This window comes from Phaseolus vulgaris, chromosome 8, assembly GCF_051622355.1.
Source record: "Phaseolus vulgaris cultivar YP4 chromosome 8, ASM5162235v1, whole genome shotgun sequence".
Classification (NCBI taxonomy): Eukaryota; Viridiplantae; Streptophyta; class Magnoliopsida; order Fabales; family Fabaceae; genus Phaseolus; species Phaseolus vulgaris.
In genome coordinates this window covers 58,877,385-58,890,514 of record NC_143505.1, presented here as the reverse complement: position 1 = coordinate 58,890,514, position 13,130 = coordinate 58,877,385, and the positions used below count along the sequence as shown (strand labels likewise).

Below are 13,130 nucleotides of genomic sequence, written 5' to 3'. Positions count from 1 at the left end.
TAGAAAAAATAGTTTATTATGAATCTGAGGATGTTAATTAGTACCTTGTGAATTGGACAATGAAACCAAATTTACTAATTTTCGTTTATTCATTTTGTGAATTGGACAATGAAACCAAATTTACTAATTTTCATTTATTCTTTTTGTGCTACTTGTATGATAAATTGAGAGAGAATTGTCTAGTTAGTTATAATTAATCAATTTTTGTAACAGCGACAGAGATTTGATTTGTTTATGATGGTGCATTTCAGGTACTTTTGAAGTACTAATCACATGTCTTTTAGGTTATTCGGATTTCAAATTCTTCTTCCTTAGTTCTTACAGGGATTTGCTAACTAGCTCTGATGATATGAATTGACATAAGACTTAGACATCTCACAATATCACTAATTCCCTATCAAATTCTTGAATCCGAAAACTAGAAGATAAACACTCACACAGATAAATATTTAACTGAAAGAACTTACTTTCTGTTATTGATTATTTATATACAAATTTCAATATTACCCCACACCCCAACTCGTCACAACACTCTGCTTTCCTCCAGGAATTGTCTCCCTACAAAATAAATATATGGTATGAATGTTTGAATATTATTCCATAATGAGTGACATGAGAATACTGGGGCCAGTGAGTTAGCATTGGATAATTTAAAAAATTATTTCTTAGCGAAAAAAAAAACGTTATCTGACCAATTTATTGTAGCGGATGGAGATGAGTTGGGTGATAACTTGAGGCACTGTTGCATTGTCCATTCCACACTTTGTTTTTTAAATCAATACCACACTTCCCATACTTCACTGTAGCCTTCTATTTACATATCTGATAAAATAATATTTCACTTAACAACATCATCCAAAACATCATCCAAAGACATTGTATTAGTGTGTCTAGAAAAAGGACATGTGAATTTTACCTGTATGCAGATATAAACTTGGAGAATACTTAGGACATTCCTCCACGATATGACGGTAAACATTTTCTTTTAACTTAAATCCGTGGTGAATCTCTTCAAAGTTTGGCAAATTTTTGAGTGTTATAAAGTTCAGTTTCTGTAGTAGTAGTTGTTCTCCCTTTTTAGCCGTCTCTTCTTCACCACCATCATCAGCTTCATGTTCAAAACCAAAAACCTTGTGTAACTGAGAGCACTCTTCTATTGCCAATTGATTCAGACTAGTAAAATGAGTAGCCGATAGATTATATAAAAGACATTTCAACTTATTGCAGTTTTTAACTGTAATGGAATCGAGTTTTGGGAAGCAGAGTTGTTGGGAAGAATACAGGGTTTGGAGTTGTGGTGCATCACCTAAATCAAATATTTGTTCCAATTCATCACAGTTATTTATATTCAGACGGCTAAACATTGGTAAACTTGCAACAACAGTGGTGCAGAAGATGATTTTCAGTTTTGGACATCCGCTCACTTAAACTCCTTTTAGGTTTTGGAGGCTGAGAAAACCTGTGGGGCCCTTCCATATGAAGTTGAGCTCAGGTAAGTTTACCAAGTATAGAGAAATTATATCCAAGTTTAGAGGAAGCAGTTCTCCACTGCCTCCTTCTTGTTCCATTTGGATTTGGAAGAGACCTTTTAATCTAACATCAGACAACCAAAGCCTTTCAAGTTGGAGTGGAAACAATAGAGAACCCAATTGGTTGAATGTGTTGGTAAGGAAGCATGCTATTTCATTCTCCTGTATATACAACATAATTCATTCTTAATATCTTACATTTTACAATTCATAAGTTATGCCTAATTAAAATCAATAAACTTGTTTTTAAAAAACGATCATAATCAGTAGGTCTGAATACAATTCATTAAAATATAATTGATTAAATTGATAAATACTTGTTTATTAAACGATTATCCATTTCACAGAATGATTAATTTATACATATATTTTTCTACTCAAAATACAATAAGAATATAAACTGTAATCTTGATAGTTATCAGAATAAAAGTAATGATAAAAAACTACTGCGATATGATTGTTATTCTTAATGCATTTAAACAACATCACTTGACAAAGTATACTGATTCCTTAACATGTCAATGTTAATTCATATTTAAAGCTCATTATTTTTAATCAACTGAATGAAATAATAAATAATAACTATGTGTCTATAAAAACTCATGTGGTTATGTTAGTTAAAGATATCATGATTTTGAAATAAGATATTACCTTTGAAGTTGTTTCTTGCGGGAGATTTGAAGCAGTCATCATCTTACTTATGCAAGAGTCAAGCAATTTGGGACATTTACAGCACCCTATCCTTTTAAGATTGCAGAGTTGTGGACGACTATATTGAGGCCAAACGTCAATCACATTTGGTAAATCTGTCAAACATAAAGTATGCAAATTTGGAAAATTTATGATATTAGTCTCCTTTTCACTTGGGTTGGGTAAACTGCAGGATTACGTTCCTTTCCACTTCCAAATACATACTTCAATTTAAAGCAATATCGAATTTCCACACTTTCCAAACTCACTAGCCCTACGGCTAAATTCTCAGAGAATATGTACTCCAAATTGTTGCATTCTTTAATTTCAATAATCTTTAATTTTTGGAGCGTCAAATATGAAGGACTTGGGGTGCTTGAAAGCACATCGTTCCGTTCTTCCACATCATCTATTATGTGCCTCAACACTAGAGATTGGACAATGGATGGCACGAAGAGAGAAGTTAGCACAGGGCAATGAGATATTGAAAGGACCTTCAAATTGCATAGCTTAGACTTCCTTGAAAAGGATATACTGCTCAATTTACTACAATCTTCTATCAAGAGCTTTCCTAAATAACCTTTCCAAACTTGTCGAAGGCTACATAACCTTTCCAAACTTAAGTAAACAAGTTTAGAGAATACACTGTTGCTGTTGCTGGTATTCATAGTGTTATCAATGAGACACTCTATCTTTTCACACCATTCGAGTTGTAGGGTAATCAAGTGATTCATGCCTTGTGGATCCATGGATGGGATTATATTTTTAAAATCTCCCCCAAGGTTTCTCAAATAAAGGAACTCTGCTCTTATAAAGAGATCCTTGATTGGTAATGATAAATTTTTTTGAACAATAACATCAAAATCATGTATTAATAAACCCCTAGACTCTGCATATTTCTTTAGGGTTGGGACATCCCAATACCTAGAAGAATGATAGTTTATTATAGCATACCTCTGTAATTTGGAGAAAGAGACATCATGTGAATAGTCCTTTTTGTAATTGACCAAGTACAAACTCAATTCCTCTAGCTGCAAACATTTGCTTACAACTTCATAAACTTCATCACCTATATTTTTCTCAAGCCGACATTCGAACAAATCTAGAAGCTTCAACTTCTTTAATTCTACAATTCCAACAGGAAATTCTTCAAAAGAAGAGCCATGCAAGTCAAGAATCTCAAGTGCTTGTAGTCTTTCCACAAAAGATATGTCACCTAAATCATGATTTCTCAAGCACAGTGTTCGAAGATTTTTTAACGACTTCGGTGACTCTGGCAAAAGAAACCTATAGCTTTTTGTTAATGCATTTATAATTAAGGTTTTAAGTTTTTCCAAGCTTTGAGAACACACATATGGTACATTCATGCCACCACTACAACAAAGCAAGAGAATTTCAAGTGTTGTACAATTTATTTTATAATTAAGAGAGTCATATGCTCTTATATTCCATAAGCCTAATGATTTCGTATCTTTCATGATTTCGTCATTTGTTAACACTTCCAGACCCACTTCATTACGTGTGAAAATTGCTTGACCACTTTTAGCGGCAATCCACAAGCCTACATCACGAACCAAATCATGCATTTTTACATTTTCTTTTGTTCCGGCTTGCATTAACAATAAACAACTCTTAAGAATGTCAATGGCTTCATGCATCTCTCTCCTTGCATTCTCCATTGTTCCAAACGTCCCAACTGTGCAAAATCCTCTTCCAAATCGAAATAAATCTTCCAAATCTATTTCATAATCCTCTGGAAACATAGAACACAACAATAAAGATTGAGCCAATTGGTTTGTCAAATTATTGTAACATAATTCAAGACAAACATAAGTGCACTTATTAAGCCTTTTGGAACATCTAGTGGCTTGGAATTTTCTAGCCTTGACAATGATAACTCAAAATCTTCAATAGTTTTCCCCTTTAGCGTGCTTGCGACCGTCACAATTGCAATGGGCAATCCCTTACATTCATTAATAATTTTTCTTGCCACACCTTCTTTCAAAGCTTCTGAGGAGACATTAGTTATATATGCATATTTTTTGAACAAAATCCATGCTTCATCGTCAATTAAGAGATCAAGTTCAATTATACTTTGGCATTGCATAAAATTGCATATTTCCCTACTTCGAGTTGTTAGGAGTACGCAACAAGTCTTGCAGCTTTCATCAAATGGAATACCTAAAGCTTCAAAGTTTAGCTTTTCCCATACATCATCCAAGATTAAAAGAGTTGTACCTTTCCTTAATCTCTCTGATAGTCTTTGTGCTCTACCTATAACTGATGCTTCATTTAACTTGAAACTCAATTGGTCAAAAATCTGATCTTGGATACTTATGATATTTGTGGTTGAGACACCGTTGCCATAACAACCTTCTCAAAGAGTTTCATCTCTTCAGCCTTTTTACCCACTTTTTTCGCCAAAGTAGTTTTCCCCGAGCCTCCTAATCCAACTAATCCAATCATGGAAACACTTTTATTCTATAATGCTTCTAGAAGTTTGTTGTATGGTGTTTTTGTAGATTTGAACATAATGCTATAAAGATGGAGCTGAATCATTTTAGTTGTTTTTCTTGCTATTTCTTTTGCAAGAGAATATTGACATTGCCTTCTCAAATAGATTCAGTTTACATTCAATATTCTTTCTTCCAGTAGTTGTACTTCATTTAAGACTTTCTCAACATCTTTTAGCCACTTCTCAACAGTTGGTTCAACTTTTTCAGTCCTATTAGTGGCTTCTCTAATTCGCTCATTCACACTCTTTTGAGTCAATTCTAGTTGTTCTTTGACATTTGAAAGATTCGAAGCAAAGTTGTGGAAACAACATAAGTATTGCAAATGATCTAAAATTGGAAATTTTGCATATTCTGCAATCTTTGTTGCGATAGAAAGAAATAAGTCCTCCAGTTGAATTAATATAGTTTCCTAAACATGAATAAATTCGTCACTCTTTAATTAGCTACAAAATGATTATGTCATGTATTCTAACAAGAGATCATACAATTAAAAAAAATAGTAAATGAAAAAGGTGTCACACATGCCTTCAATAGATGTTTCAATGTGCCCAAGGATTCTTTGTTTTATATGTGATATTTCTACAATACATTAAATATTTATAAAAAAATATAAATTCATTTTTAAATTGATTAACATGTGCCTTAATTTTTAAAGAATATAGTTTACACATGAAAGCTACAAAATGATTGGAAAAATTATCATGTGTATTTTAGCTATTAAAAAAAGTAAAACATACATGAAAATATGTATATATATAATGACACATATTATTTTTATATTTCTTTATAATTACTTGTCTTTATTTAAAAAAAAAAATCGTATCTTTCAAATATACAAGACAACTATGCTTTATATATAATTATGTAATTATATTAATTAAAATAACTTCATTATATTCTTTCAACAATTAAATTAGTATAAAAATAATATGTGATATGACTTGAAGATAATAATATAATCATTAAATATTGTTTACAAGTATCATAAAAAAGATTTAATTTGAAATTAACGATTTATAGAATATTGATGCTAATAATTAAAACAAAATTAATTTAGATTTAAAACTTAATGTATTTTTTATGTCCCTAAAAAATTACTAATTTTTATTTTTCTTGAAAATATAGATAGTATTTTCAATAGTAATGATTTAGTTAATACTTTTGAGAAAAAAAAAGAATATTTTTAGATGAAAAAAAGTTTTAATAGATTTTAATTAACGAACAGATGTTTTTAGTGTATCATAGTATGAAATTATTTTTAACCAAAAATTTAAATGTGATATAATTCTTATAATATAACATTAAATGAAATATTAAAAACCATAAGTATATTCTATATATTCATGGCAGGTCTTGTAAGTATTCTAGAAGGGATAATTTTAAAATAATAAATGTTAAAATTTAACTTATGTTTAAGAATATAAATTAAATTTTTAACTATTTATTCATTTTTTAAAACTCATTCTTTCATTAAACTCTTTTTCTCTAAATTCTCTGTATAGTTTTTAATTTTTTGAAGTCACGTATTATCTTTTTTCTAATTAGATATTATCTATTAGGAATTAAGTGACTTCATTTTGAACTTTTCTAATGGATCAAATTTGATTTGGAGTAAGTTCTCCTCTATTATAAACACTTTCTATGTTTTCTATTTTTAATTTTTCTTTTATTATTTTAAGGTTTCATAGGTTTTATAGTGAGGGTTTTAGTTGATTAAGTTAGAATTTTTATAAACCATGAAATTTTGATACAATTTGAATGAGAAGTATACCAATGTGAAATCCCACATTTTACTCCTGGATCCCATGTTTTCAATTTTGAAGATATACTCTTACACTAGAAAATTAATTTTAGATACCAAAAATAATTAGTTACTATAGTAACTAAATTAGAGAAGATTTTAAAAATTAAAAGAATTATTGATTTTTAAATTAGTTTTTATTGTTGATAAATAATTTTTAAATTGGTATCTAATTAGTTACAAAGGTTTTAACCACCAATTATTTATATTCTAAAAACTATTTATCAATAATAAAAACTAATTTAGAAATCAATATTTTTTTTAGTCTCTAAAATGGTATTTAATTTAGTTACTATTACAACTAATTATTTTTTATATCTAAAATTGATTTTTATTTAATGATTTTTTTATAGTGTTATTTATTTGTGTAACAAGAACGAAAATTGTTGGGTAACAACTTTATGACTTATATCAATATTGAACTCAAAGGAAACATGATTAACGTCTTGAATTCATCTTCCCCTTTGTAACTTATGCAGATGAACTAGTCATATATAAAGTAATGTATGTCATAGAAAATATGATTGTCCTTCAAATGAAAGAGAGAACAAAACACTTACATTGAACTTGTAGATAAATGTGCACTCATTGCATTAGGATTGATCACACCATGAATGTATGATACATGAAACACAATTTGTTCATGTCTCGTCTTCCTTTTTAACTTCGACTCTCTTATCACCAAATTAAATTGTTATATGGTCAATGAGTGTGCTACTTATTTGAGTATTGCACAAATTTACAAGGATTCCCTCCTTCGCATTGAACCTAGTTTCTATTTCAAAACTTGTTTTCACTACCCACTGAAAACTAATTTTCTCCTCCACTTCATGTATTATAGGATACAAAGACTCGAGTAAGGACTGGTACAATTGATATAAAGGATGAACTTTACCATGTTAAACACAACCACAATAAAACATCATTCAATTCATTTTAATGTTATACACCCTAAATGTAATATCATTCCCGCATATTTGTGGCACTTTCTTATGATCATTCCCTTAAATGTTTACAACTCACGTAATCTTGTTATCCTTTCTTACACAGCAATAAAGAATTTACATGCAATACTTGCTACTATGCTAGACAAAATAAATTGTCATATGCTTTTCGTCATTCACATTAATCTCATTCCTTTAATTTACTATATATATGGACATATGTTGTCTCTGCTAAAAGGTTTCCATACATGACCATCGTTATGTTCTCACCATCATGGACAATTGCACTCTCACTTTAAGTGGATTTATCTCATGCATTCAAAATCTAAAAGTCGCACTTACATTGTCAATTTCATTTATAAAAGAGGAAAATAAATAATCAATTTAGTTTTAAAGTATTAATTTTTTTCTCATACTTAGTCTCTTTCAAGCGTCGAAAATTAATATAAAGTTCAAAATAGATCACTAGTGCAAAAAGGCCTATTTATGACAATTCACAGTGCTTTTACGATCAAATGTTGTCATTCAAAATGCGGTGGCATTTTTGAAATTAAATTACTCTAAAACGACGGTTGAGGTAAAGTCGTCGTTTTAGACCAAATCGTTTCGTCTAAAACAATTACCCAATTTAAAATATAATACATTATATTCCAAATACAATACAATAAAACTAATTATCTATATAAATAATTGTAAACCAAATAATAATTAAAATAAAAATATTTAAAAATAAAAAACTAACTTGTAGCGTGAACGTGAACGAAGTTGTGGCGGCAGCGGAGACAAGAGCAACGACAAGAGTGACAATGAAATAGCAGAGAAGCGTGAACAGATGAATCTTGTTCGGTATGGATGCTCTCACGACGAAGAGAACGAAATAAGAGAGAAGCAGCGGAGGGAGAGGTGAAGGCAGCGGCGGTGGCAGCAACTTTCGCATAAGCAAAATAAACTCTTGAGCAAGAAAACTTAGAATAACACGATGCGAACCAAAAAATTAGGTAAAAATATATGTTACACCATTTATGAGTAATAACCGGTGTAATATATCTTTTTATTAACTTAAACTTTTTTTTTTACTCTGAAATGACATATAACACTGATTGCATAGTCCAACTAGTGTTATATGTAATTTTTAAAACTTTAAAAACTTTTTTGTAATCTTAAGATTACATATAACACTGATTCATGTATCCAATAGGTGTTATATGTAGTGCACAGAGTTAATTTTTTCAATTTTTTAAACTCTGGGAATGACATATAACACCGATTGTATAGAGGAACCAATGCTATATATCATTTTTTTAAACTTTTATTTTTTTTTAATCTAGAAATGGCATATGACATTGGTTCCTCTATCCAATCAATGTTATGTGTAATCCTAGAGATAAAATTTTTAAAAACATTTTTTTTCTCAGAGCAGGACATATTACACTGGTTGGATAATTTATATGACTCAACCTGAAGGATGTGCAGTTCCAGGTCAAAAGGAAAAAGTATGCAAACTTTTAAAATCTTTGTATGGTTTGAAACAAGCACCAAAACAATGGCATGAAAAACTTGATAATGTTTTACTTTGTGAAGGTTTTTCTGCCAATGGTGCTGATAAATGTGTGTATTCTAGATCTGAAAATGGTGAATATGTCATTATATATTTGTATGTGGATGACATGCTAATCTTTGGTACATGCAATGATATAGTTTTTCAAACAAAATTGTTTCTTGGATCTAAGTTTGAGATGAAAGACATGGGTGAAGCAAGTGTGATGATATGAGTTAAAATCATAAGGAAGGGAGATAGTATATTACTATCCCAAGAAAAATACATTGAGAAACTTCTTAAGAAGTTTGGTTACTATGACTTTAAGTCAGTGAGTACCCCTTATGATGCTAATTCTAAATTAAAGAAGAACATAGGAGAATCTATCTCTCAAACTCAGTATGCCCATATAATTGGGAGCTTATTGCATTTAATGAGTTTTTCTAGACCAGATATTGCTTATGCAGTAGGTAGATTGAGTAGATACACTCAATGTCCTAGTCAGGATCACTGGGATGCACTTGCGAGAGTCATGAAATATTTGAGAGGTACAATGGATTATGCCATTAAATATAGTGGATTTCCCGCTGTGCTAGAAGGGTACAGTGATGCTAACTGGATCTCTGATTCGGATGAGACAAAATCCACTAGTGGTTATGTATTTACACTTGGGGGTGGTGCAGTTACATGGAGATCAGCCAGGCAAACTATTATTGCAAGATCAACAATGGAATCTGAGTTTGTTGCTCTAGAAATGGCTGGTAGTGAAGCTGAGTGGTTGAAAAACTTCTTAGCAAACATTCCGTTAGGAATAAAACCAACCCCATTTGTATCAATGCATTGTGATTGTCAATCGGCAATAGCTATAGCTAAAAATAAAAACTACAATGGAAATAATAGACATATACAATTGAGACATAATTTGGTGAAACAGCTGTTAAAGCGTGGAACGATTGCTATTGACTATGTCAAGTCAGAACGGAATCTGGCAGATCCTCTGACAAAACCCTTAAGGAGAAAAATAATTTTAGAAACATCGAGGGGAATGGGACTTAAGCCACTTGCAAACAAACAAGTGATGGAAACCCAACCTTTGTGATTGGAGATCCCATGAATAAGGTTCATATGGGTAAAAACAAGTCACTTGTTAGTTCTGCTAGCATTGATATTGATTTAAAATCATTTTTGTCCATTCCTATGGTGTGTGTGAAAGTGCTAGTTACTGCATTATTGAGAGGATAAACTTTGTGGTTAAAATTCAGAGGTAAAAGAGTTTTAACGATTTTCATATCCCTTATGGGTGGTGTATGATTTGCAGCATACACTTGATGAAATTACCTATATAAGTGTCAAGTGGGGCCGCTTGCATGAGATCTTGGCAAAATCTCTATAGCACTAATGAATACCGGGCACACACATGGCCTAGTAGCGCAACACAACGATAACAGCAAGTAATGTGGGGATGTATTGTGATTGATAAACCTCTAACACATACTAAGTGTCTTGGTTCATATAGCTTGCTATACCAATTACACTATGTGTTACATTCATCAATCTAAGACTAGTTCATATAGCTTGCTATACCAGATCTGATGCATTACATCTTAGATGAACCAAAAATATTCTTTTATTTCTTTATCTCTATGTTTTATCTTTTGCAATATGTGGGGGATTGTTGTAAAACAGAATCAAGTATTGCAAAATAATAAACGAAAAATAGAGTATCTTAAACAAATCAGAGACTGTGAAAAACAAAAGGAAACAGAGTGTGTGCAGAACCCTAGCGTTTTTCGGGGACATTAGAGTACATCGCGGAAGTGGAACGGTTACTGGATCTATGCCAAGTTGATGTGCATCGTTGCCTTCCACATCCTGGATCGTGGTCGCACGTCTAGGGAAGGTTCATGTCCTTCACTCTCGCTGCGTTCCTTCATCTTCGCGGTCTTCCCCAATCTTTCGGCAGTTGCTCCGTTTTCGACGACCAGTCAATGGAACGTGCCACGATAGTAGTTGTGAAGAGGCAACGAATTCTTGGATCCTCTCCTGATGGAAACCAAGTAGAGGATGCTCAAGCCCATGAAGCCCAAGCCCAACAAGGGGCCCAAGCCCAACGAATCACTAGGAGCATGGAAAGAGCTTTGGGACAAGAGTATCAAAAGATGGATCTTCTTATTTCTTTTATAGAGTAGGGGTGCGAATGTAATAAATAGGTGTGTAAGTAGTAAGGGATGTTAGGGGGAGTGTAGATAGGAGTTAGGAGGTGCCAAACTAGGAAGGAAAGTCACACTTCCTAAAGGATAGTCCCACATGTTTGGACAATTTGGTAAAGGAATATGAAGATGTGTTTCAAGATCCTCCTAAAGGCTTACCACCTCTAAGAGGGATTGAACACCAAATAGACTTCATGCCCGGGGTTTCTTTACCAAATCGCCCTGCATATAGGACCAATCCCCAAGAGGCCAAAGAAATTCAACAACAAGTTGAGGATTTATTAGCTAAGGGGTGGGTACAAGATAGCATGAGTCCATGTGCTATGCCTGTCATACTTGTCCCAAAAAAAGATGGGACATGGAGGATGTGTACGGATTGTCGCGCTATAAATAACATTACCATCAAATATAGGCATCCCATTCCTAGGTTAGATGACTTGTTGGATGAATTACATGGGTCTAAAATATTTTCCAAAATTGATCTTAAGAGTGGTTACAATCAAATTCGAATTAAACATGGTGATGAATGGAAAACCACTTTTAAGACCAAATTTGGTTTATATGAGTGGTTGGTCATGCCTTTTGGCTTGACTAATGCTCCTAGTACCTTCATGCGACTCATGCATCATGTATTAAGAGCATTCATTGGCAAGTTTGTTGTGGTTTACTTTGATGATATTCTTTTACATAGCTTGTCTTTAGAAGATCATGAGTCACATGTTAGACAAGTATTAGAAACTCTTAGGAAGGAAAAATTGTATGCTAATCATGCTAAATGTTTCTTTGCATTAGATCATATAAACTTCCTAGGGTTTGTGGTAAGTCATAAACGGGTGCATGTATATCAAACAAAGGTTGCAGCAATTCAACATTTGCCTACACCCACCAATGTCAATGAAGTACGAAGTTTTCATGGACTTGCTAGTTTTTATAGACGGTTTGTGAAAGACTTTTAGTACAATTGTCGCACCTTTAAATGCCATAGTAAAGAAGGATGTGGTTTTTAAGTGGGGACAAGAGCAAGAAAACGCTTTTCAAGCTTTGAAAGATAAATTAACTAAAGCCCCCATTCTAGCCCTTCCTAACTTTGCTAAGACATTTGAAATAGAATGTGATGCCTCTAATATAGGTATTTGTTATATATTGAGGATGTGTTCTCTTTGGTGGGTTGTTGTAATTGTATTTGTTGGGCTTATGTATCTTGATTTGGTATGATAATATGGTTAATGTGTTGTAATGTCTGTTGGATCCTTTTGGATGCTAAGAAACTTGGTTTGGGTTCCTTGTATAAGGATTGAAGCACCTTTGAAATGTTTCATTTTTTTTATTTATTTTTTCTGATAAAAAAGAGGTAATGAATTTAAGTTACATGATAAATTAAAATCTTGGAACTGGTAAATTGAAGGAAGGGAGAAAGAAGTTTAATTTATTGGACTTTTATACTCTAAATTTGATTTAGAGCTTACAAGATGGAATAAAAATATTTATATTTTCTTTTCTAATTGTTCTTCAAAGTAATCAGACCTTACTAGTTTTATTTGAGTGGACACAGTTTCTTCCGTTGTGTTATAAGAAATATAATGGGGAAAAAAGTTTTTTTTTTTCAACCCAAATTCTGTATTAGACCATTTAACAACTCTAAATAATTAATAATAAAATATTAAATTAAGTTATTTAATTAAAATATAAATTAAATTATTAAATAAAAAATAATAAAATTAAGTATGGGATGGTTGAAATAAATGTTGAAAAGTGCAAACCTATCAAATATCTAATATAATATTTACTGAACTAGTTATAAGTATACTGTGAATATGATTTTTGCAACGTTACCATGCATGCAATGCTTTCAAGAAAAATATAAAATCTATTTTTTCTTTCATAAAGATGAGGCTAAGTGATG

General features: G+C 31.8%; 1 pseudogene; it reads right to left on the bottom strand.

Moving 5' to 3' along the window:
* Positions 1-890: 890 nt before the first annotated feature.
* LOC137825420 (disease resistance protein At4g27190-like) lies at positions 891-6,542 on the bottom strand (annotated as a pseudogene).
* Between the last annotated feature and the right edge of the window lie 6,588 nt (positions 6,543-13,130).